General features: G+C 46.9%; 1 long non-coding RNA gene across 2 annotated transcripts; it reads right to left on the bottom strand.

Annotated features, from left to right (window-relative positions):
• Positions 1-989: 989 nt before the first annotated feature.
• Positions 990-20,730, bottom strand: LOC144118457 (uncharacterized). 2 transcript variants are annotated; one of them, XR_013312027.1, is made up of 5 exons: positions 20,248-20,730; positions 10,746-10,828; positions 6,730-6,782; positions 3,250-3,336; positions 990-1,139 (listed from the first exon to the last, which is right to left on the bottom strand). It is a non-coding gene; the product is annotated as an uncharacterized LOC144118457 (long non-coding RNA). The 2 variants fall into 2 exon arrangements; XR_013312028.1 differs by lacking the exon at positions 20,248-20,730 and adding an exon at positions 10,899-10,930.
• Positions 20,731-22,663: the final 1,933 nt, after the last annotated feature.

Here is a 22,663-nt window from a genome sequence, read left to right as displayed (position 1 = left end):
ATTAAAAAGTGATTTTAGGGATAAATGTATCACGATAAGGTGCGACGTGGCTTAGCGCACATATCTGTAGATGTTCCCGCACTTGAAATATTGGTAGATTGCTGTCAAAGGTTGCGAGAAATGTTAGACGCAGATTCTATGATGACGCACTAGAGTTCTGCGCCTTGAAGTGGCTGTCTCTCTAGCAAATCTCCACCCAGAGTGTTCTATCGTTCGCTGTACGAGCCGCACGAGAAGCGTGTAGGATGGAGATGTTGATGGAACGCGTTATTTTCTAACTAAATGTAGGTCTAAAGGCCGATGGGTTAGGATAAATATGATGGATGGGTTTATATTGGCGCCATAATGACACTGTCGATGAGGAGTTCCTCTATGCTTTCGAGTGATAGAGTTTTCGTGGAAGCCTTGGATCTAATAGCGAAATTAAGGAGGCGAGTTAAGTAAGAATGCACGGCGTCCTTAGTCCGTGGGTGCACTGGAGGCGGAATAACTTGTAGAGGATGATTAATGTTCATGTGAAAGTTCAGTGTCCGGTGATACGGAGTAAAACAGCCTTGGATGACCTCCGGTAGCTAATAGATGTGTTTCCATAACATCACAGCTGATTTGGACGTTTGTTGAACGACTTGTTGGATATGACCTCTGATGATGTTAACTGGTGGTGGTAACACTACTGTCACAAGCGCCATCTGGTCTTCAGAATGCACATACCACCCTGCATGTCTTCTCCCCTTCCATCTGTGTGCCCTTTATGTACTCTTCACTCTAAACACTAATAAGCCTATATGGGATTAAAAGAGGAGTAAACTGTCTTGTAACACACTCCCTTTTATGAAAGGGAGTGCGCCTGAGGACAGCTTACTCCCATTTTAATCCTTTCTGTTTAGAGTGCTGTAACTATGTGCCAGCTTTTTCGTACCATTCTTGAACTGTTTCAAGATGAATAAGGTTCAGTTCAGTTAATTGTCCGGAAGCTGTACGCCGTGAGTCGGCAGATTTCTTCCCTTTTCTTTTCTTTATTGCGACGCCGAAGCTCGTCAGGACTCGGACACGACGAAGTCTTTGTATATCTTCACGGGATCGTCGGCGCCCGTGAAACAGCGCCCTTGGCGACAGGTGCCGTCCTTCAGGAACACCGTCTGCGGGAAGAAAGAGCTATAGATGTACAAAGCAGGACTACCATGCGAATGGGCTAGGAGTGTACCCGGATTTCGGCGCGAGCAGCAGATAAATCTTTTTACAGGTGCTAATTCTCTAGCAAATATTTTTACAAAAAAAAAGAAGCTGCTTTGGTGGCGATGATACCATCTTTGCTTTATTTTTTTGCGCTAAAAGCGCCGGCGGTGTTAGCCACGGCGTACTAAGAAATTGCATTGGAACACTTGACCAAGTGTGCTGTGGATACAGTTATTCTGCAATGCAAAAAGAAAAATTTTGTTGAAGAAAACGCAGCTACAAAAACAACAGTGCAGTCAGTGAGGGGGCGCATCTTCACTTCGGAAATAAGAGTCAGGCAGCAGCAACGACAGCGTGACGCATGGTGTGGTGACCACTTGTCTGTTCACCGCTTATGTGACCAATGTGTGTCGAAAACGATGTGCACATTGCGTTTTCTGCAGCCGTGTGCTGCTAGCATCATTGCTAGAAAACATGCATGTCTTGAAACCTGTAATATACGAACGCGGACTCTGTGAAATAATAAAGGTTCAAAGCGACAGGACGTATTCAGTGTGTATTAATTTTACCTAGATTAATCTAATCCTGTCTGATAGGCTGCATCTCGTCGTTCATGGAGAAGAAGACGAACTTACGTTTCTGTACAAGTACATTAACGCTCGGCAGCTGACTACATGGGTTGTATTTAATAAAGAAGAACGGCACATAAGCATGGTGCTTCACTCCTTTCTTTCCTACTGCATCCGACTTTACCATGGTGAACGCGTGAGCCCAGCTTTCGAAAAAAAAAAAGTCTGCTAAATAACTAGTGCATGTGCTCCACTTTCTAGCTTGTTCGAGATAACTGCGCTATTATTGTAAGAAACTACTTGTCTTCAATATGTTCATATCTATAGCTGTCGCATGGTTGCTTTCCCATATCGCGAAATGAGAGCACATCGCATTCGTGAGGTTCATTCAGAAGCAACGTGCGCGTCTAGGGAGTATGCACCAACGTCACAGTGGCGCCATTTTGTGGTGTACGAAGCAAGGCGAAAGGCTGCAAGCATATCTGATCGTCTTATCGACACCTGATTTAGCTTACACTGCTGAAGCTACTAGCCGTACGACGAAATGACGCCCGTGACATCACATGAATATCCTTGGATACTGATGCTTGGAAACCTTTGGTTGTGCAGGCGAAAAACTTGCGGCAGACTTTGTGACATGCCGATAGGTGAGACAGTGCTCACAAATGGCATGAGCAAGAAGAGGCACAGCACACGTGCGTACTGGATGGACTAGAAGTGCAGCAAAGTTTTTCTTTAGGACAGTTGGTGCTTTCGGCGGGCTCAGACACGGATTACTTGTCATCATTACTTTCATTGCCCTCACCTCCACCATGACAACAATTATCATCGGCCGGGTTACTCTCCCGGACATCCACCTCTTGCCATTAACCTCAAGTTATCCCTGCACTGTATTAGGCGCACCTCCGCCATATCTTCCCAAATTTCCTAAACATGTCTCCCCAACTCACTTGTGGCGCCCCGAGCTCCGTTTTTCAGCCCCTGGTAGCCACTCCACTACCCTAACAGAGGACCGTTTATCTGTTCTCTACAATAATTGCCTCCCCCCCCCCCCCCCCGTTCCGGCTGATTTCAGCTCTGATATCATGAACTCCGAGTTTGTTTAACCTCTAGCCTAGAAACACACTTTTCTGAATTTAGGTACATGGGCTTTCCTGTCTTTCTGAATAAACAGACTCAGTAAGGATGAGAACACATCTCAGAAGGAGGCCGCCGCGGTGGCTGAGTGGTTACGGCGCTCGGCTGCTGGCCCGAAGAACGCGGGCTCGATCCCAGCCGTGGCGGTCGAATTTCGATGGAGGCCAAATTCTAGATGCCCGTGTACTGTGCGATGTCAGTGCACGTTAAAGAACCCCAGGTGGTCGAAATTTCTGGAGCCCTCCACTACGGAGTCCCTCATAGCCTGAGTCGCTTTGGGACGTTAAACCCTTATAAATCATAAACCAAACATCTCAGAAGGTTGCAAAGTCGGGCCGCAGTTCAAGCAGTGGGGTACTTCAGTTACCTTGCAGGGAGAGCCGTCCCGCTTGTTGTAGATGTTGTAACCCCGGCCGTTCCCTTTCTCGCAGGCAACGAAGCATTGCCTGAAATTCTGAAAGCAGACCAAAGGGGAACGAAGTGTAAATAATTTGATACAGAACTAACGTTTACATAAATGAAAAGTTAAACAGCTTTTCTTTTTTGCGTGCGGTTTTGCGCGTGGTTGTGATAACAACGCCAGAGGCAAGGTTGCGTCACACAGTCTAATATTCGGTTGTGCAACGTGGTCCTCCAACAGATTAGATTACTTCACATGCTCAAAGCTTCGTTGAGACCATGAATTAGACATGTGAGGCCGTTGCCATGTACTCTGTCTTTTCTCTCTTGAGGTTTTGTTTATGTCTTTTTCGTTTATTTCTCTGCATATTTCTTTATCGCTATGTTCGGTGCTCTTTTTAGTCTGTGGCGCAACGCTGTAGAATTAATTATGGCGTCTTACGACACTTGCACCCCTTAACTGCCTTCTACCGTTCTGCTTTCAATTTGGTTGTGCAAGATAAAGCGGCTGACGTGAAAATGAATTTGGCGAAGCACTCACGAGCTATCTCGCGAGCTTGAAAGAGTAAGAAGTCGGTATTTCTGACTCTGTAGCGCCTCGCAGAAATGGAGAGTAGGCGGAACCTCTGCTCTCCGTTGTTGGGAACTTGCAATGCTTTGTTCGTGATTTCTCCGTTTGGGCCGCTCAGTATGGGATGTTCTTATGGGCTGTCGTACCGACTCCACGCCGAGTTCTTAGAAATTATATCTCTCGTGTGACAAGTTATCGCTACAAAGACTTTAGTGACGTCTGCTGCTCCTTAAGCTAACGTCGTTCTCCAGCCGGACTTTGGTATTTTCACTACGGTTGCTGTATCAAAAGAGGTTACCCCAACGATACGCCTGCGGGTTACGGTTGTGATAGTTAGGAGGTTACCCGGAGGTTACGGTTGCGGTCTCGAGGTTTTTACTTCGCGGTAGCATCTTGATAGCAGTTACCCAATGACCTGAACCCTCTTGTGTCAAGTAGCGCGCTTCTTCCAGGGAGAATGTAGGCCTGCGTCGGCACTATGCTAGCTGTATGGGCACCAGTATGTGGGTACACATATCGCTAGCAAGTCTCTTATACGCAATGGTCGAACCAGCGAAACAGACGCAGGACAAGAACAACGAGGCACGCAACACAACACAACACAAGAACAAGGAGGCACGCAACACAAAACAACACACACAACAACACACACAACCCTGCGGTGTTGTGTGTTGCGTGCCTCCTTGTTCTTGTCTTTCGTCTGTTTTGCTGGTTCCACCATTGCACATTATGAACCAACTAGCCCAGCAATTTACTCTATTCTCCTATACGTATCCCGATATAACCCATATAGCTATATGGGATTGGGCTCCCGGAGAATGGGGACGATGAGGCGAGGAGGCGGGGAGGGGCCGCTTCAGCTCTTTTCTCTGGGAGAGGGAAATGACGTCAGAACTGCAATCTTAAGCTTGCCACTTTTGTTCGTACAGCGGTTTAATCTCCTCGTCGTCGTGTTGTTAAGTGCTCCTGCGGATCATTCAGCAGGAAGGCCGCAACATGATTGTTCCTAGGGGCTTCAGCTTTGCTGCGCAGCCGCGGTGGCTCAGTGGTTACGGCGCTCGGCTGCTGACACGAAAGACGCGGGTTCGATCCCGGCCGCGGCGGTCGAATCTCGATGGAGGCGAAATTCTAGAGGCCCGTGTACTGTGCGATGTCAGTGCGCGTTAAAGAACCCCAGGTGGTCGAAATTTCCGGAGCACTTCACTACGGCGTCCGTCATAGAACCTGAGTCGCTTTGGGACGTTGAACTCCCATAAACCGAACCAAACCAAACCATTTGTGTATGCAGGTACGAGCTTTCCACTTTTTATTTTATGCAGTTTCGTTCATTCCGTTTATCCGCTTGCCTTCCCGGCATGCTATTACGACCACCTAGCGGGCCTTTCTCGCCCTAATCCTCGAGACATTCCCTTTCATTCCTTTTTACTTTCTTTTTTCATGTTTCGGTTGAAATTTGTGGCTTCGTCACGAACGCGCTGATTAAGAACGAACATCGAGGCGCGCTAGGAAATGATTCCGTCATTTGCGGATGCAGCTTACGGAAAGGGGATGGAAGCGTCACTAGACGCGGCGTCCATTCCCGCTGACGTATGCAAGCGAGAGCTTATGAGAGGCGCTTAGAAGTTGTGCGCTGTCGCGATGCTCCGGCAGTCGGCATAAGTGCCTTCTTGCCCCAGGCGGACGCGAACTTAATATATCACGAGTAAACACTTCCCGCACCTGACGCGCGTGCTTGTTTGAATGATTGCGTTAAACGCCGGCCTGACGCGAAAGCCTAGCTGACCTGAAAAGTCAAGTCTCTTAAGACAAGCTGATGTTCTTTAGCTTTTTTCCCTTAGCATTCAGTGAAGGGACAAGAATATTAGAGTTCAGCATGCATAAATAATCAGAACGACCGCGGCTCAGAAAATTGGAGCACCCTTGCTGAGGCGCTGGTGTAAGTGTACACGAGCGATATAAATAACTCGAGAATGATTGTGTGCTGATTGCGTAGGAGGTGGCCCAAAGAGAGCATATAGGCCACAACGCAAAGGTAACTGCTTGCTGGAAAAGCAATCTATTCTAATGCATGCCCTAGAAGAAACCACCTCGTGAATGCAGACTTCGCATATAGATTTCTTTTTTAATTGCTGGTCGGTTTCGTCAACCTCCTGGTGAGGCTTAATAGTTGCGGGAAATTACATAGTTTTATTTATAATCAGTTGAGGATGTTGGAAACGAATTTCTAAGTTTGTATTGCAGCTCAGCCTAAATATTCGAGTCCACGCTGTCGTTCTTGCACTATGTATATGTGTGATCTCAGACGAATTTAAATTAATTATAAGACAACCAGTTCAATAAATGAATTAAACAAGATTCCTTTCAAGCCGTCCGCTCGTAATCGTTACTAATGAACTGAACAGTTACTATGTTTAAATCTTGTTCCAACTTTATTGGTTCAAACACGTCGACGCAAAGTTCTAGGGCTTTTAGTGCAGTGCACAGTGTTTTTAGAACAAATTATAAAGAATACTTCGTGAAGGACAATCATATACAACGTTTACAGGCATGTAAATGAGAGAGTGCATAATGCTGGTCGGTTAAAAGAAATTAAATATGGATGCGCCACAGGTTCTATGCTTTTCGCTTTTATGTAATGTTGGAGGGTGCCTTGACGAAGGCATTAGAACGCGCCCAAGATTTTCCGCAATGTAGTGCTATTTTCTTCCTTTCTTTCTTCACCACATCCCTTGAATAATAAAAAAGTGATAGTAATAGTCTCAACGTTTGCGGCTTGATTGGCGCTGATAAATGTTCCTTCTCTCTGTCTCCAGTGCTGTCGCGTAATTGGAGGACAAACAGTGAGGTATGCAGAATGTCCATTGCAAGGCCACTTACAATCTTCCCGGGACAGCGGTCGGGGGCGTTGCCTCTCGCCATCACGACCAGAGCTAAAAGCAAAACAAAACCAAAAGAATCCCTGTAGAGCTTGCTTCCAGCTCATTAACTGGAAGGACCGCGAAGCGATGGAAGGTGCGCCTGGCTGCGTGGTTATGACCTTCGCTGACCACCTCGCAGGCAGTTCGCAGTTCTCATCGGATTGGAGAGCGGGCCGCCTTTTGCTTTTTTGATCAAGGACGTATTAGAGGCTCACAGGACGCAAGTAACTGTGTTGTATGCAAATGACATTTCTCAACTCTATTAATATGCTCTCTCCAGCTTTAACGGGCACTAACGAGTCTAAAAAAAACAGGTGCTTTTTTTTGTAGCAAAGTAAAGATAATAGACAGTTTTAGCTGTGCGTACGCAAGTGCTAGCGTACCCAAAGAGCTACGGCGCTGCGTGCGTTACGCTGTCCGCTCCGAAGTATAGTTTTAGCTGACCGTGCCGTAGCGTCCCTCAGGCGCACGTGGCGCCATCTAGTGACAAGAAGTCAAACCACATCAACGCTCGGTTGAAGAAAATTTCATCCGTGATTACTGATAACTACTGTGAGTGCATTGGGAGCCTTTTTTGTTCCAAGAAGAAAAACTATGCAAACCGAAGAAAATGCAAGATCTGGCTAAAAGTTAGAAAACTGCTTCGCCAGGTGTCGTTGCTACGAGGAAAACACACTGAATATAGTTAGGCCTAGGAGCTTGAAGATCGCCAAATTATCTGAAAAACAGGGGCTAGTTATCGCTTATACCGCTTCGTGTGGGCAAGATTAGGCGAAATAAAAGCGAACCGCTACCATTTGAGCGAGCTATTGCGTCGAAGAATCCAGCGGCGACATGTATTTATTCCGAAGCGGGCGAGCAGGGCGCCGCCATCTTGTCAAAGTTAGCGTACGCAAGCCACGCAAGCGCCGCAACGCAAACTCCGCTGGCTACCGTACGCAAGGCTACCGTACGCAAGACGCAAGGCTTGCGCTTGCGTTCTGCGCATGCGCACTACCGTCCCCGCAAACTCCTCGCGTACGCTAACTCTTTGCGTACGCACAGCTAAAACTGTCTAATAAAGAATGGTGTGCGCAGGAGGTAAAGAGACTGTCAGGTGTTGCATACTGTCTTGTGGCAAATAGCAAAAACAAATATTACCTCTATTTTCTTTAAATTATGATTTTTCTTCCTCAGCGTTCCACGAGGCTGTTATGTTAATTGTAATGATGCGAGTGGTTGGTTGTGCGCTTTCCTATTCGTCTTTTTTCTCTCTTTTTGTTCTTTTTCTTTGTGCGCGCTCGAGGCTATCTAGAGTCGCAAGATAAAGCAGTTAGTACAAAGTTTAGATGTCCACTTTTCAGTGCCTCAAGACAGGCACAAAAGAACGGTCACGTTGCGTCCTTGATTCCAGTATATATGCAATGGAATCTCTTTAATTGAAACTTGCTTAATTCGAACCTCCGGCTAATTCGAAGTGACGCTTTGGTCCAGTCAAAACCAAGGGCATTAAAAAGGCTTCCATTCACTCTAACCCTGCAGAATTTGAATAACTTTTCGGTCCTCCTCGATATAAAATTATTAACAGTAGACATGTGATCACCAGACATCGACGGTCTGTGAACACGATGTTAAATGCGTTTACGTCGTTGTTCACAAATCAATGTAGTGAAATACGTACTCACAATCCCCTTCAGAGACGATGCGCACAGACTGAGTACATTGTAACGACACAGGAATGTGCTCTGGCTCATATATTGAAGTGGTGTGCACGAACATCAAGCTAAGCTTTGCATTCTCTTTCTTGTGCTGTCATAGTGGAGCCGTCGTTCTCTTGCATCAATCACCAACTCGCCCAGCAGTCTGCTATTCTCCAGGCGTGCACTCCTAAGTATCGTTAGCCAGGTGGGATAGCAACTGCAGAAATCGTGACCAAACTCCGGATTCTCTACGCACGCGCGGTCTTCCCTTAACTTGTGCTTTTGTAATAAGGGAGTAATTGCTCATTGGCATCCACCCGAGCGCAGCTATACAGCTACAAAGGAAAGATATACAGCTTCCACAGAAACTTCGCAGTTGAAGAAAAATTCGTCCTGGTCCGGGATTCGAACCCGGGACCACCGTTTCACCGGAGCAGTCGCTCTACCAACTGAGTTAACCGGGACGGCAAGCTTATGGTAGGGCGAGAGCGAATTGATCAATAACTCGAAGTGGGAACAGTGTTGGTCAAATGTTTAGGGGAATCCCCTAAGGTGGAGTAGATTTGTAATAAGGGAGATCTGTAATAAGTACTCCACCTTGGGGATTCCCCTAAACATTTGACCAACTTAAGCTTTTGCTAAGCAAAAGACGCGGCACCAGCCAAACCGGAAACTCTACCTTGAACACCAAACTCTTTCTCTGGTTCAAATGGCAGCCTTACGTGATTATGCATTGTGTATATCTCGCAGCGTTGCGTGTCTAAACAGCGAAATCATTTGGGCTTAAATTCCATTACAGTGGGCGTTAAATTGCTTTGCACCGATACTGTATCGAACCGTCATTACATGCTATACAATTTTATATAAACTCCCGCATGCACAAAAAGTCCGGTAGCAAAGGTTATTTTTTTAGAGATTAGGTGCACCTCATTTTGGATGTCACAATTATCATTGTACTATTTGCTATCGGGGGGGGGGGGGGGGGGGGTTGGGTAGGGGGTGTGCTTGCCATTCTTGTTCTCCATCTTTGGTTACAGGCGCGAAAAAAGACTGAACACAAGGCAGAAAGACGGGACAGAGCGCCCCCTGTCTTTTTTCGCGCCTGCAACCAAAGGTGAACAGTTACCAACTTGCCCAGGAAGACGTTCTTTGTTCTCCATGTACGTAAAAAAAATTGCTAAGAAAAGCTAGTAGTGTGGCATTATTCTATAGGTCTTGGGGCGACTGTGACCGTCAAAAAGTAACTCTGTTCGTATTTCTATCATGGCCTAAAATAAATGTCTTGCTGAGCAATTTCTTTTTGGCCGCATAAAAGCGTTTGCCCTCGAAGTTCACTACCTCAGCAAAGTCTAGCGGCAGAGAAATCGCAATAGCTAGCAGTTGTTGTACAAGGCCATAATGTAAATAACCAAGAAATAAATTCAACTGAGCAATCCCACAGAAAGCCACACGAACAATACAGCCAGGCACTGTCAAGGTAGAGCAAGACGTTAAGGTATATATCCACAAAACACTTGTTTTTCTCCTTTTTAAAAAAAAAAAACCCATCTGTCTTAGCGCCGTTCAAGACAGCGGTGCTGAGGCGCTCAGCAAATATTTTATCTGGTTATCAACTTGTGCCAGCACAGACGGCAAGTAGAACAGGGTGTTCCCAGCTTTAAGTAATCATTATCATCATCAGCAGCAGCCTGGCTACGCCCACTGGAGGACAGAGGTCTCTCCACAGGTCTCTCCATCTCTCCAAAGTTCGCGCCAGCCGCGGCCATCTTCTTCCCGCAAACTTCTTAATCTCATCCACCAACACAACTTTCTTCCGCGACCTGCTACGCTTGCCTTCGGTTGGTATCCAAATAAGGCTGTTAGTATATTTTATCAAAAAAGCATATACTATATAGTTCACATGATTTTAGATGCACTCTATTTCAACAGCCGTTGAAAAAGCCAAACGAGTCCAGTGGACTCCAAGAATAGATATTTTCGGCAATGTAAATTCTGAGGAAATTTGTGACACAGGTGTCACGAACATTAAAACACCTTCGAAGAAGAAATTCCAAGTGCTAATGGGATTTTTGAAGCAGACCGCAAATCATTTTGGTCCCGTGAGAGTACAAGCTAAGGCTGCGAACAAAAAAAAATTCATTCTTAATTTAGGGCTGGTTCGCAAATATGAAACGCGCTACTTAATCATACCCTGTGTGTATCTCTGCACTTTTACAAATACAGTTTAAAATAATCCCAATTTCTGCTCAATGCGACTGAAAATTTTGAGATAAAGTGAAAAGCAACGCGGCCTCACCGGCCAAGCAGAAGATCCGCAGATGCAGCAAGTCCCAGAAACGCATGGCCACTGCCGACAGGGGTCAGGCTCCGCACTCTCGCCTAGAACGAGAAGCGGTGGGTCAGGCCGTCAGGGTTAATGTGTATACGGTGCGGAAACATGAAACCTTACTCGAAAACGGGTGAATCGAAGGATAACAACAACAACAAATGCGAACTGGGCACTCGCGAAAAAGGGCACAAGAAAAACAGAAAGAACAAGGTTGTTTCTTTCTTTAGACGACGTTCTCCCCGGGGCAGTGCATTCTATTTAAATGTGCACGTGACAGCAGCTGGGTCACCGGTCCGCCTAATTAGATGAACCGCGTTTCTTGACCAAGCCTCTGACTTTCTCATTCCCCCCCAAACCACTCGTTCCGGGCAAACCTCCGCGACAGATCGTCTGGGGGGTCACAAGTCGCGCAGTTTATGCGTTGTCGGGCTAATTTCTAGGACTGAGGGTCCGCGTACCTCCAGAGTAAAACGGTGCACAACGTCGAGATTACGCTCGCGACACTTGTACTTGGCTTGCATTTTCGTCGGTTCCTTCGGTACGTTGTCGCACAGGCATCGCACACTGGTCCGTTTGTTCGCAGTTCGCCAGCAGTTAGAGCCAAAAGACAAGTCAGCGCGCTAGTCAACTCAGCTTAGACAAAGCGTGTTCCCTTCGCGCGTCCTTGCTTCGGGGGTGCTGCACCGAACTCCCGTGAGCGGAAAGGCAGGCCGCGTAACCACCGCTAATTGGCTCACGACACGGGAAACAAGCCGTGCTTCCCTCTGTATACGTCGCGCGCCCAGTTGTTTCCGGAGTTCCTGCAGGCGTGCACCTGACCGATGAAAATGCGCTTCCCCCGTTCTGTGTTGTACCCCCGACCTATACTATCCAGACAAAACAAACAACGCCGTCGCGTTAATTGTGATTCCTCGTTTCTTTTTTCTATTCTCGTTTGTATACGGCTCGTCGCACCAGCGGTTATCCGCAACCTCGGCCGCCGGCTTCGGCCGCGTAGCGCGGAGCTCCTAGACAATCATCCGTTAGCGTCAGCCGCTCGTTTTGGCGACCGAGGCACGCATAAATCTCCCAGCACGTGGGGGGCCTCGTGTGGTGAGTATTTGCCTCCGAATTTACGACGCCGACTGCTGGGGCAAAGTAGGGGGGGGGGGGGGGAAGCAAGGGGGCAGGTGAAAGGGGCAGGGGGGGGGGGGGGGAAGTGAGGTCGTGAGCGTCTCACTCAGCTCTCGAGGTCCCGCGTAAACAAGGAACAGCGGTGCGACGGGCGCGCGTCCTAACGCAGCGCCTTGATTGCCGCCAAAGGGAACTTGGCTGCTGCCCCCCCTACTCTGCCGACTCCAATCTGGCCCTGTCGTGGCCCGTGAAATGTTTATGCCGCATCAGCGAGGACGGAGTGGGGGGAGGTAGGAAGGGGAAGACTTGGAAGAGGGGGGTGGGGTGGTGTGGCTTAGCGCTGGGTTTCGCCCGTTTTGAATTTACAGCCCTCTCCTGCGCTCATTACGCGAACGAGTGTTTGGAGCAAGTGAAGCCGACAGCCGTGCGGTGTGCGTCAGCGGAATGAGCAGTGCGTTCCGCGGGGTTCGCTGTGATCTGCGCGTCGCAGACTATATCACGCCTCGCGAGTATCGTCGCGGCAGTCGACTTCTATCGCATAATGTGCGGGTGATGACGACTGGGTTTGCGGAAGGAATCCGGAGTGGCGTTACGTTTCGGCGTAATTAAGTTTGCGTAAACCTTTTCTTCTTTTACGGCTCTCGTTGTAAGCTGCGGGCTGCTATGTAAAAAAAAATGAAAAATAAATTAACATTTCCAACTTTCGCGAGCTAGGCCCGAGTGAAGCCGGCGCGAAGGTTTTGTTCTTCATTCATTGCTGCCGAAACAGAGCACAGTTGGCAGTAAAGTGAGCAGGCTTCTATACTAACCGGCCAAGATGGCGGCGCACTGGGGCTCCTGGTTAAAACGGTCACCGGGTCCATAAAGCCGCGCCGGGCCAGATTTCGAGTGACTAGTAGCTTTCTCGCGCCATCTCACGCCAAGTTTCGGAAACCCTTGCAGCTGTGCGGACAAAAAGCTGGCACTTGAATGTGCCCCAGATTGGAGCGTCGTTCCAGACTCCCATCTCCGTTTTCTACGCCCCCCCCCCCCCCCCCCCCCCCGCTTTTGTGTAAAGAGGGCCCGGTTCGTGTCCCCGGAAAGGAGCTAGCTAACTTCACTTTTACCCTGGCCTGAGACTTATAGCTTCTTCATTTCTTTGTTCTGACCTCAGGTTCAAAAATATTGCACAGAGAAATCAGTGAGAACAACGGAGGAAGTAAAATATTTTTGGAGTGCAAATTGTCTCATAGGGAAATCGTTGATGCCAAGGCCGCAGTTCGTGCTAGAATGGGGTTCCACTCAGCTGGTGAAGAAGAGAGGCTGAAGTAAACTAAAGTGCGCAAGAACATATTAGTAAGCTTTTAGATCGCATGTTTACCTGTAAAACTCATAAAAGCTACTAGAAGTACCACATTTATGACGAATACACACATTCTAGTTGCAACTTACAAGCTGCTTTCATCGCACCAAGTTACGCGGTGAACAAAGTTAAGACATATATAGGGTATTATTTATTGGCGAAATCCTAAAGGTAAAGGGGAAATATTGGAAAGGCCATTTAGCAACTAGGAGGCGGAGTCGAGATTATACAACGCTTGTGAATACGAAGTGGGAGCTCTTGAAAAGCAACCTACTGTCTAATAAAAGGTGCTTATTCAAAATACTCAGTTACATTTTACTTAATCTAATAATTTGGCAGCCAATATACTTGTCTAACAGCATTACGAATGTTGGTTGTTTATCTGAGCTCAACGAAGCTTAAAAGTCTCGTCTCATATCCTGGGAAATGTCATTAACCGTGCATAAAAAAAGTACGGAACTCCGCAGAAATCGAACTTTTCGTGTACTGTGGCACCGATGTATACTACCACCAGACTCGGCTTCATTTTACTCGTAACTGCTAACGTTCTGTCGCAACCAGCACAAACGCTTACGCAAGTAATTTTTTTTAAGAAAGGGTTCTCTATTCCAATTTTAAATCACTGCTCTTCCGTTTCGTGTATACACACAGTTTTGCAACTCGTACGGTATTGAAATAGGCTTACGAAATGAGCGCTCGCAGACAGAGCCAACTGCGGAGAGCACAATCAACGCGTATTCAAGGATTTGTGCTTGCTGGTCTTTTTTTTTTTTTTTGCTGGCAGCCTTGGCTCAGACACAGAGTTTCTCAAAGATAACTAGTCGACGGCGACGTTTCATCACAGTTTGTGGGGTCTCGTTTACTGTTGAAGCACATCTTCACCCGAGGCTGTTTCCAGCTGCGAACTTCTGGTCGACAGCGATCACGCGAGCCATATTGTATGCATGCAGGCAGAGGTTTGGGTTTTGGCGCATGCTGATGAAAGAGGGCGCTGGCCTTGTTAATTAACAGCGTTCTTTGGAGTGGACAGGACTGTCGGGCCAATGTGGGAGGCCGAGGAATGCGAGACGAATCTATTATGCACGCGAAACAAGCCCATGCACCGCGGCTAATTTAGGAGCTAACATGGGGCACAAATTAGGGTCTGTCGAAGAACAGCGGTGGGCGGATCCAGCCAGAGCAAGGTGCTCAGCCGACAAATCCAGCTGTCCTTTTAGCAGCAGCTTAACGCTACAGTACTCGGCTTGATCTTGGAAGAAAAGGCAAGCAGGAGTCGGCATTAGTGCATTATACATTGGACACGGGATATGGCAGCTTTGGGGACAAGAGGGGGTATAAAAACACAGAGCCTTAATTAGAGACTTCGGACCACATTTTTCTGTTTGTTAAAGAAAACTTGTGGAAGGTGAGCGTTTGCGCTTGTGTCACTCCTTTGGAGCAGTTCAAAGGAAAGCTGAAACGATTCGTGACGAGATTTCCAGATTTCCAGTGATCGATTGTTCCAGATGAGATGCACCATAGGAAACGTAAGGTGGTCTGGAGAAAGATGCCCACGTTGAAATTCTTAATTATGTGTAATCATGCCAGGATAAACGTTAAAACAACGACTGCTACAATTAAAGTGGTTTCTTATAGCGTTATACTTGTAATATCAAAGGCTATTTTTTTTTTCAGAGCTATTGCGGCATCGCCAACATTTCTGCTGTCCGCGAAAGCAGTTTCCTCTCATCGTAAAAGTCTGTGACGTTGTAGATCGAACAACCCCGTGTCACTGCGTGCGTCTGGTCGAATGACACGCCTGCTGCGACAGAGTCTGTGTAAATATTTAAGCGAAGCTAGAGTGCACTCCTTGCGTCGCAGAGCAGTCCAAGAGGTTCTAGTATGTTTACCCATCTTTATTGAGGCGTTCATACTGAATTAACGCTTTGGACTCGCGTCATCGCTATGCAATCCGAACACATGCAACCCTAGCTCCGTCCTACTTAAGTAATTAGAGTACAGGTCGAAACACTTCGAGGCGGAAAACTTAACAACAATGTTTGAAATTACCTTCCAAGATTTATGGAGAAGCAAAACTTTGTCCTTTTTTTATCGGAATAGCTTTCCTCAAGAGCCTTGTACCGCTTATTACCTTTTAAGTTTTACGAAGATGTAAACATAAGCTTTCACTCCGTGAATAAGAATTGAGCGTTCTTGTTCTCTTTGCTCGAGCATGTACGCAAGGTCGTGCGTCGTATGTGGGATAAAACTGCGAATACTGGCCTCAGATTCGGTAGTTCGTCGCCGAGATGAGGAGCTGTGAAGACGAAATCACTGTTTATGTGCCGTATAGTGCACAATGTTAGTACCCATCTGCAAGCAGCGTCTTTCACACACTCGCTTGAGGTGCACGAAGTGTTTGTTTAGCCCTGTTGAGTACACCGATTCGTTTTTTCTTGTCTTTCTTGAATTTATTCAAGTAGTCCTGATACTTAGTTTTTTTACAATGGATAGTTTTTGATTGGGCTGAAATGAAAGTTCGCCTTGGGGTTGTTTGAAACAACCGATGAGGATTACTTGAAACATAATCAGGGATACTAACGAGGTTTGGCAGTAATTTGCAATTGTTTTGTGAGAATAGCAGGGCCAGCATTCTTTGCTGGAAATGGAGTGTATTCTGTAAGAAAGCGCCTGATCTTCCTCTGACATTTTTTTTTTTTTGTAGAGAGGTGCGCAAATATTCGGGAACCTCGCGATAATGAACGCTGTTGGTGGATAGAGCACTGCTCAAAACTCCCACATGCTGCCTTTTCATAGCCAAAAAATATTTTGCCAGAGCATCTCCTACCTACAGGTCCGCCGAAAACGGTCCTAGGTGCTTTCATTGCTCTCATCTACGCACATACACCTATCAGCAAGGTTCTGGCTTTTCTGCAATATTATCTCTATATTCCCTGTATGGTATTCGTTTCATATAAGCCCTCATATGGCTAGCCGCTGATTGTTTCAAAGGAAGTGTTATAGACTAGGAATCGTCTGTGTCGGGCGGCAAATCAAGAGATGCCCCGTTAGCGAAAGCATGTAATTTTGGCCCTACTCTTACGCTAGTAATTAGTAATCGAGCTTATTACAGAAATCTTCGTGTCGTCCGCACAATTTTGATGTTATCTGTGTTGAATTTTAAGAATACCACAAGATAATTCACAAGCGGAAATTTGATAAGATCTTTCGTACTAATCTACACGCCACTCCTGACTGTCGTTAAGCGCTGACATGCCGGGCTTCCCGAAGCGTTTGCACAGTTTGAACATGTTTCTGCGGATTAAAGTCTCAGCTCTGTGCTGTGCTCAAATCTTTCCGCAAATACCCCTCACATTTTCATTCCCTTTAAGTTTTTTCACAGCCAGCAGCTCCGCAGTCACGTTAACAGCGTTGTCTGCCATCTTGCTTAACACGTGACCCTCCTGGCCTTGCGGCGCTAGCTCATAAGGCGATAAAAGTGTTAGGGTCTAGCCACCACTGGAATTCCTGCATATGCTGCTCACAAGTACTGAGCTGCGCGCTTGTTTGCCAAACATTTCTGTACTACAAAGAAGCCAACTGTCCAAACATTTCTGTACTGCAGAGAAGCCAACTTCAAACTGATCGTGGTTGGAAGCCTGCGTGTTCAGCTACTGCTTTAGTAGCTTGCGAGTTTGTTGGTTTTTTCTTCACTTATGATGCAGAGCTTTAGTTAAAGGTGAGTGTATATCTAGAGAAAGTGGTTGTAATGATCGGTTTTCTTTTATCGTTGCGAAGGTAGCTTCAGTGACGGAATATGTTTCTAGGAGATGGCGCTGCTTCGACACACCGGACGATTATTCTGTTGCGATATTTATCGGTGTAGATGGCTCACCAGTAACACGCTACACCTTAGTCACTGCAACTGTGTTGAGTCTGAAATAAAGCGAGTTCGACATACAAAATAAAAGGATTGAACAGGCTCCCCCGCTACCACTAAACTGGATACTAATGCCGCCTGCATACAAGAACAACTGCTTTCCCTCATAACTTGGATGCTTTGGAAATAAGATTGCGTATTTGAGTTCAAGCTTGCTATTGCAAGCTGCATTTGCGGGAATTGCACTCAGCATAGAAAACGTCACACTCTGGAAATTTTGCGTACGTTGAATTAAAAAGGAAATGGCGGTTATGCCTGATGCGAATCAGGTACGCCAGCACTTCGGTTTTCACTGCGATTTCGTTTTCGATTCGAAGCTCGGATTTTAACGTCAGGCAGGCTTCAGACAACGATTGGCGAAAGAGCTGACGGGGGGGGGGGGGGGGGGGGGGGGGCTTCTGGAGGGGACAATTAAACTCCGCCTTAAGGGTATGACCCGAAAGCGTTAATGGGTTAGTGCCCGTATATGCGGAATTGGTCATTCTCTGCTTTGCATTCATATATCGCTGGGAGTCCTCATACCCCTCCTGGCGCAGTGGTGCAGCGGTTAATTAAGCGATGCGCCAGTGCCGTGCGATGACAAGTTTTGCCATCTGTGGGGCTCGTGAGATCTAGGCTTCACTTTCCAAGCAACCTCTCGGGACTAGTCATTAATTTAACTGCCAACTTCTACGGCGGGCAGTTTGTCACAATCTCACAATCCGGTAGGCAGGTTGTGATGACGTCATAAGTTCGCGTGATATAGATGGCCCATCACGTAGAGGGGGGGGGGGGGGTGCACAGAGGTGGCAAGTGCGCCGCCTAGGGCAGGTTGTCTACAACCCGGTGGCCACTCAGAGAAACCACGCAGACAAGAGCTAAGCTACTGAATTGAAGGTGTAGGGTTCATTAGCACGACAATAATTAGCTACTGCAAAGTAGGAGCAGGTTTGATTCGAACGGACGGCTTGACTAGCCCCTTGTTTTTGATATGGCTGCACCGGTCAACCGAAACTAACTTGGTTTAAGGAAGGAAGGAGGCGGAGCGCACGAAAAAGCAAGAAATCCGAGCGCAAAGTGTTCAGGCTCGACGCGTGCAGACCATTCTCTGCGTGCGCGGCGGCCTGCTTGCGCATCTCATGAATGCCGCTCCTAATGAATCCGCTGCGGGACTCAGCGGTAGGATTGTCACGCTCAGCGACTTATTCCTGGGCACACGCGCTTGCGACGAACACCGTTTCGTATTTGCACGCAGGGGGGCGCTGAGAACAGATCTGCAGTCTCTTATATGTTACGTGTCGACTAAATAGGCCCCACTGAATGCGTTGGCTCTACGAATATGTGTGGTGTGTTTGATGACAGCGTCGTTGCTTCCGTTTCGTTGAGACTGGATGATTTCTTTATCAATAAATTCTCCTTGTAGTTACATGATTTATTTTTATTTTTGGTTTCTAGTGTTACTGCCTTCGGGATGAAAGCTGTGTTCCGTTTATCCCTCTTCTTTTTTTCTTTTCTGCTGGCAAGAAACGTTCAATACTTGTCATACCCTCCACGTTGCCTCAATAGCGACGGATTTCGGCGGTTGGTCACGAATTCGCGGTTTGGGCTCCGGCCACCGCGGCTGAATTCCACACAGGCGGGATGCAAAGCTGTCCACGGACTACGATTTTAGTGCACGGAATAAAAGCCGCAGGTGATCGAAATTAATGCGAGAGTCTCGAACACGCTGTGCCTCGTCGCGCCACCTGGGCGCGAATTGATCAGCCTTGCTGGGGCTTATTTAGAGGGGAGCGGAAGGATTATAAAGGAGAGCCTGGACTCCTGAACGAGGAAATTTTCACTAGATAATCATATTTGCACCAATAGCATCCTCCCCCTTCCCCCGCCACCCCCCCCCCCCTCAAAATAAAGCGCGCCCCCCCCCCAACAAAATCCAGCCCCTTCGAAATGTTGGCCTTAAATCCGCCTCTGTGCAGCCTTCTCATCATATATATGCTATGAGTTGGGTTAATTAATCTTCTTTGGCGGGAGAAAGATTAGATATTGTTTTTTTATGTGTGTCTGGAAACTGCGATAAGGAATTGACCGATAGCTGGAGGATGGGATGTAGTAACTTCTGTCTCATAATGTGATTTTATAGAGCTAATAGAACAAACTAAAAAAAACAATTCCTTTCAGAAGCTGCCGCTGGCTGAGTAGTGTCACCTTGGTCCACTCTGCGATGACATTTTTTTCTTCCGTTTCTTTTTATTATAAGTGCTGTAATGAAGCGAGTAGTTACTGCATTGTTTAATCCCCAAGGTAGACTTCTTTTTTATTCTGAACTTCAGGTAAGCAATGAATGCATGCAAAGCATTCGGTGACTGACACGCACTCGGTTAGCTAGGAGCCGGATTTTCGAATACACGGGGATCTTGTGTATCTATGACCTTCACAACATGACAGCTGCGACGAAACGGAATTAACACATCATCAATGCAACTAAAATTCACGGTTATAACTTTCTGATCAAAGCCTGTGCCAATCGCATGGAGACAGTGAGAGCTTGTATTGCTATAGTCGTTCCTTTGCTCAGCCAATCACATTACGACAGAGTCATAGTCAGAGAACGCACAGCCACAAAATAATAATGTTTACGTGTTTCTCTAGAACAAAACTGAATGGCTGAATACGGAAAAAGTATTACTGTACACTGCTCCCAACTGCCAGATGTTTCCTCTCTTGCTAGCGAAAAAAAAAAGTTCTCAACCGAGGCATCTGGCTAGCAGCATCTATACAATGTATGTTTTATGTTCAACGCAAATTCAAAGTTGCACATTTCTGGCAACATGAAGGGGAGGGGGGAGGGGTGCAATTCAAGCAAATAAACACTGGGACCAAAGCTAGCACCCATCGTGCAGTCGAATATTTTTCAAGTGCAAATGTTCCAGCCGATTGTTCAGGTACCAACTTACCCATTAGTCAACTCTTCTAAAGTTTTTCTAATCGTTGTGCTAATTTACGCAAACTTATGCTAACAGAGGTCTCTAGAAGGTAAACAAAATCACGCACAAACATTTCCACTACCACAAATGCAGGAAGAAAATTTCAGCTTCCCGAGCCGGGAGGCTTCTTACCTTTCTCGAGAGCCGACCTAACACGTCATCGCCGAAGCACGTTTTTCTCAGAACACCCAAGCCTTGCAGCGACACCTCGGCGAGAAAGACGTCGGGCGCCCCGCAGGTAAGGCCTCCAACGGCACACTCCTCGTACGTCGGCGCTTATCACAGACCAGCCAAATCACGGCCAGCGGACATCTTGCTACATTGGCCTAACCAGTCCTCTGTCGCGGTGGTCAGCGGGCAGACAGCTTCCCCGTGTTGCGCATACTACGCGTACCCACAAACAGCTGTTAGACACCGAGGTCCGTTTCGCCGCTTCGGCAAGGGGGTGCAAGAAAGCAAAGACAGCGTGATCAAAACAAAGAATCAAAATCAGAAAAAAAAGGCAGGTGGTCTGGTTGACGTGGGTCGCGCCTCCTTGCCATCTTGTTTCCGGCTACTTGTTAATACGAAACGTCGCCTGTATGCGGTGGTTAACCAGCCCCGGCGGCTGTTGGAAACGCTCCCGTGCTTGCTTGTTCAGGGGAATGACGTCCCGTGGCCGGCCTGCGCCGACAAGCGCGGCTGGCCGGCATTATTCATGAAGCCTCCACCTCCAGCGCTTTACCGCGAACGTGTGGCTCCTTTCTTACGCGGGCGATAGACGGCGCAGCGTTGCGAACTGTGCGCGCGTATACGCTGCCAATGAGGGGTGTCTGGAGAGATTGGACAGGATTTCTGCCGATAGAGGGTCTAGTATCGTTGAAGTTATAACGTGCGCGCGGACGGCGGCTGGGGGCTGTCTTAGAAGTACCTATCGCGCATCTGTGTAGCTGCCTGTAAAGCGAACTAAGCCTTTCCCTGAAATTTGTTATACATTTTTACCTTTTTCTGCCAGCTGTGGTGCTGCTTTTTATTTTTGTTGCCAACTTTAGTCAAGGAAGGCACAGAAACTCCATTTTCATTTTAACTTCGGGACCTACTCCTGTAATACTGATCTCTATGTTTGTATATGTACCGCATGGTGAAAATAAAATAAAATATGATGATGAACTCACAGGGATTGTCAGGGTACTTGACCCCCCCACCCCTTTATCTACTTCTTATGTAGTTAGGTTCATTTTTATGAATGAGCATAGACTGTTGTGCTTTAGCAGGCTTGTCCCGGGCGGTGTAGCTGATGGTGCTGAAATGTATAGTTTCGATTTGTAAAACATGATATGCTTTTGGTCAAATGCCGCTAACGTATACAGACACCACAAAAACCAAACATCTGCTAACTCCTCCGCTGATCTCTTCTGGACGAACCTAGTTGTCTCTCCATGTAACCGGACTCTCCTCGTTCAACGGGAGCAATGCTGTATTTTGTCGGCAGAACAACGATGGAGAGACAAGGTATTATTTATCTCTCAAAGTTGTCATTAGAAGGGAGAAAAAGAAGTATTAACCATTGAGTATCACTTTGTTATGTGATACTTATTACCTGTAGCAACACTACAGCGCAGAGCGATGCAGGAAGCACAATTTGGGCGCTCTGTATCGTGGTGCACAGTCGTCTAGCTATACTGTCGTCCTTTTTCAACCTGTTAGCGTAATTGTGACAGTTCAAAGTGAGCTTAGTGTTGTTTGAGACTGCCAAAAGCAGGTTCTGGCATATCTCTGCTGCTAACTTCAAAGCACAGTGGCTGCCAGAACTTAAGAAAGCTGTATTAAAACTTGCATTTTTTTCTGGAACCATTTAATGCGGTATTGTCTGCGCAAATAAGTGGCAAAGTTTCGAAACGGCCACGACCGATCGAAGAACCTTCGGCTTCGTCAAGCTCGTGCGTTCGCTTTTGGCCACGGAAACCGCACTTCGATACAGGAGAAATGAGAGAGCGACGTGGAATAGATACTTTGATGTCCCAAACACTTAGCACTTAGAAGTAGGTTTTAAAGTTCCGCAAATATTCTCCAAATACCCTGAAACAAACGAAGCATACCTGATTAACGCCATCGGTGTTGCGCGCGCAGAGGCCGACTGCCGAAGCTAGAGCGAATAGAGAAAAAAAAATGCGGTGTGCTATATAGACTTTCTTATGCCTGCAGCGTCCGCCCTCGTATTCGTTGCGGAGAAAAAAAATGGAATGAAGAAAAAAAGAGATAACGAAACGTGAAAACCATTTAGACCTCTTTGTCTGAGTTCCCTTGCAAACAATATATTGGAAACTGCCTCGAGATTTCAAATCAAACCTGGCTTGAAACTTTAAGTTGAAACTTGTTTAAAACATTTTTTCAAGTAGTCAATCCTTTCGTGTCAAGCCGCCTTGAAGCCATGCGAAGGTAAGCTGTCGCCTTAGAGGCAACTTTTCTTCTACGCCACTGGGAGTACGGTAGACTCGTGACTGTGCCTTTGTGACCCTACCAGTTAGAAGAATAATAATATTTAGTTTTTTTGGGGAAAGGAAATGGC

This window comes from Amblyomma americanum, chromosome 2 (assembly GCF_052857255.1).
Source record: "Amblyomma americanum isolate KBUSLIRL-KWMA chromosome 2, ASM5285725v1, whole genome shotgun sequence".
Taxonomy (NCBI): domain Eukaryota; kingdom Metazoa; phylum Arthropoda; class Arachnida; order Ixodida; family Ixodidae; genus Amblyomma; species Amblyomma americanum.
The sequence above is the reverse complement of the archived record's forward strand: the minus strand, read 5'-3'. Positions and strand labels throughout refer to the sequence as shown.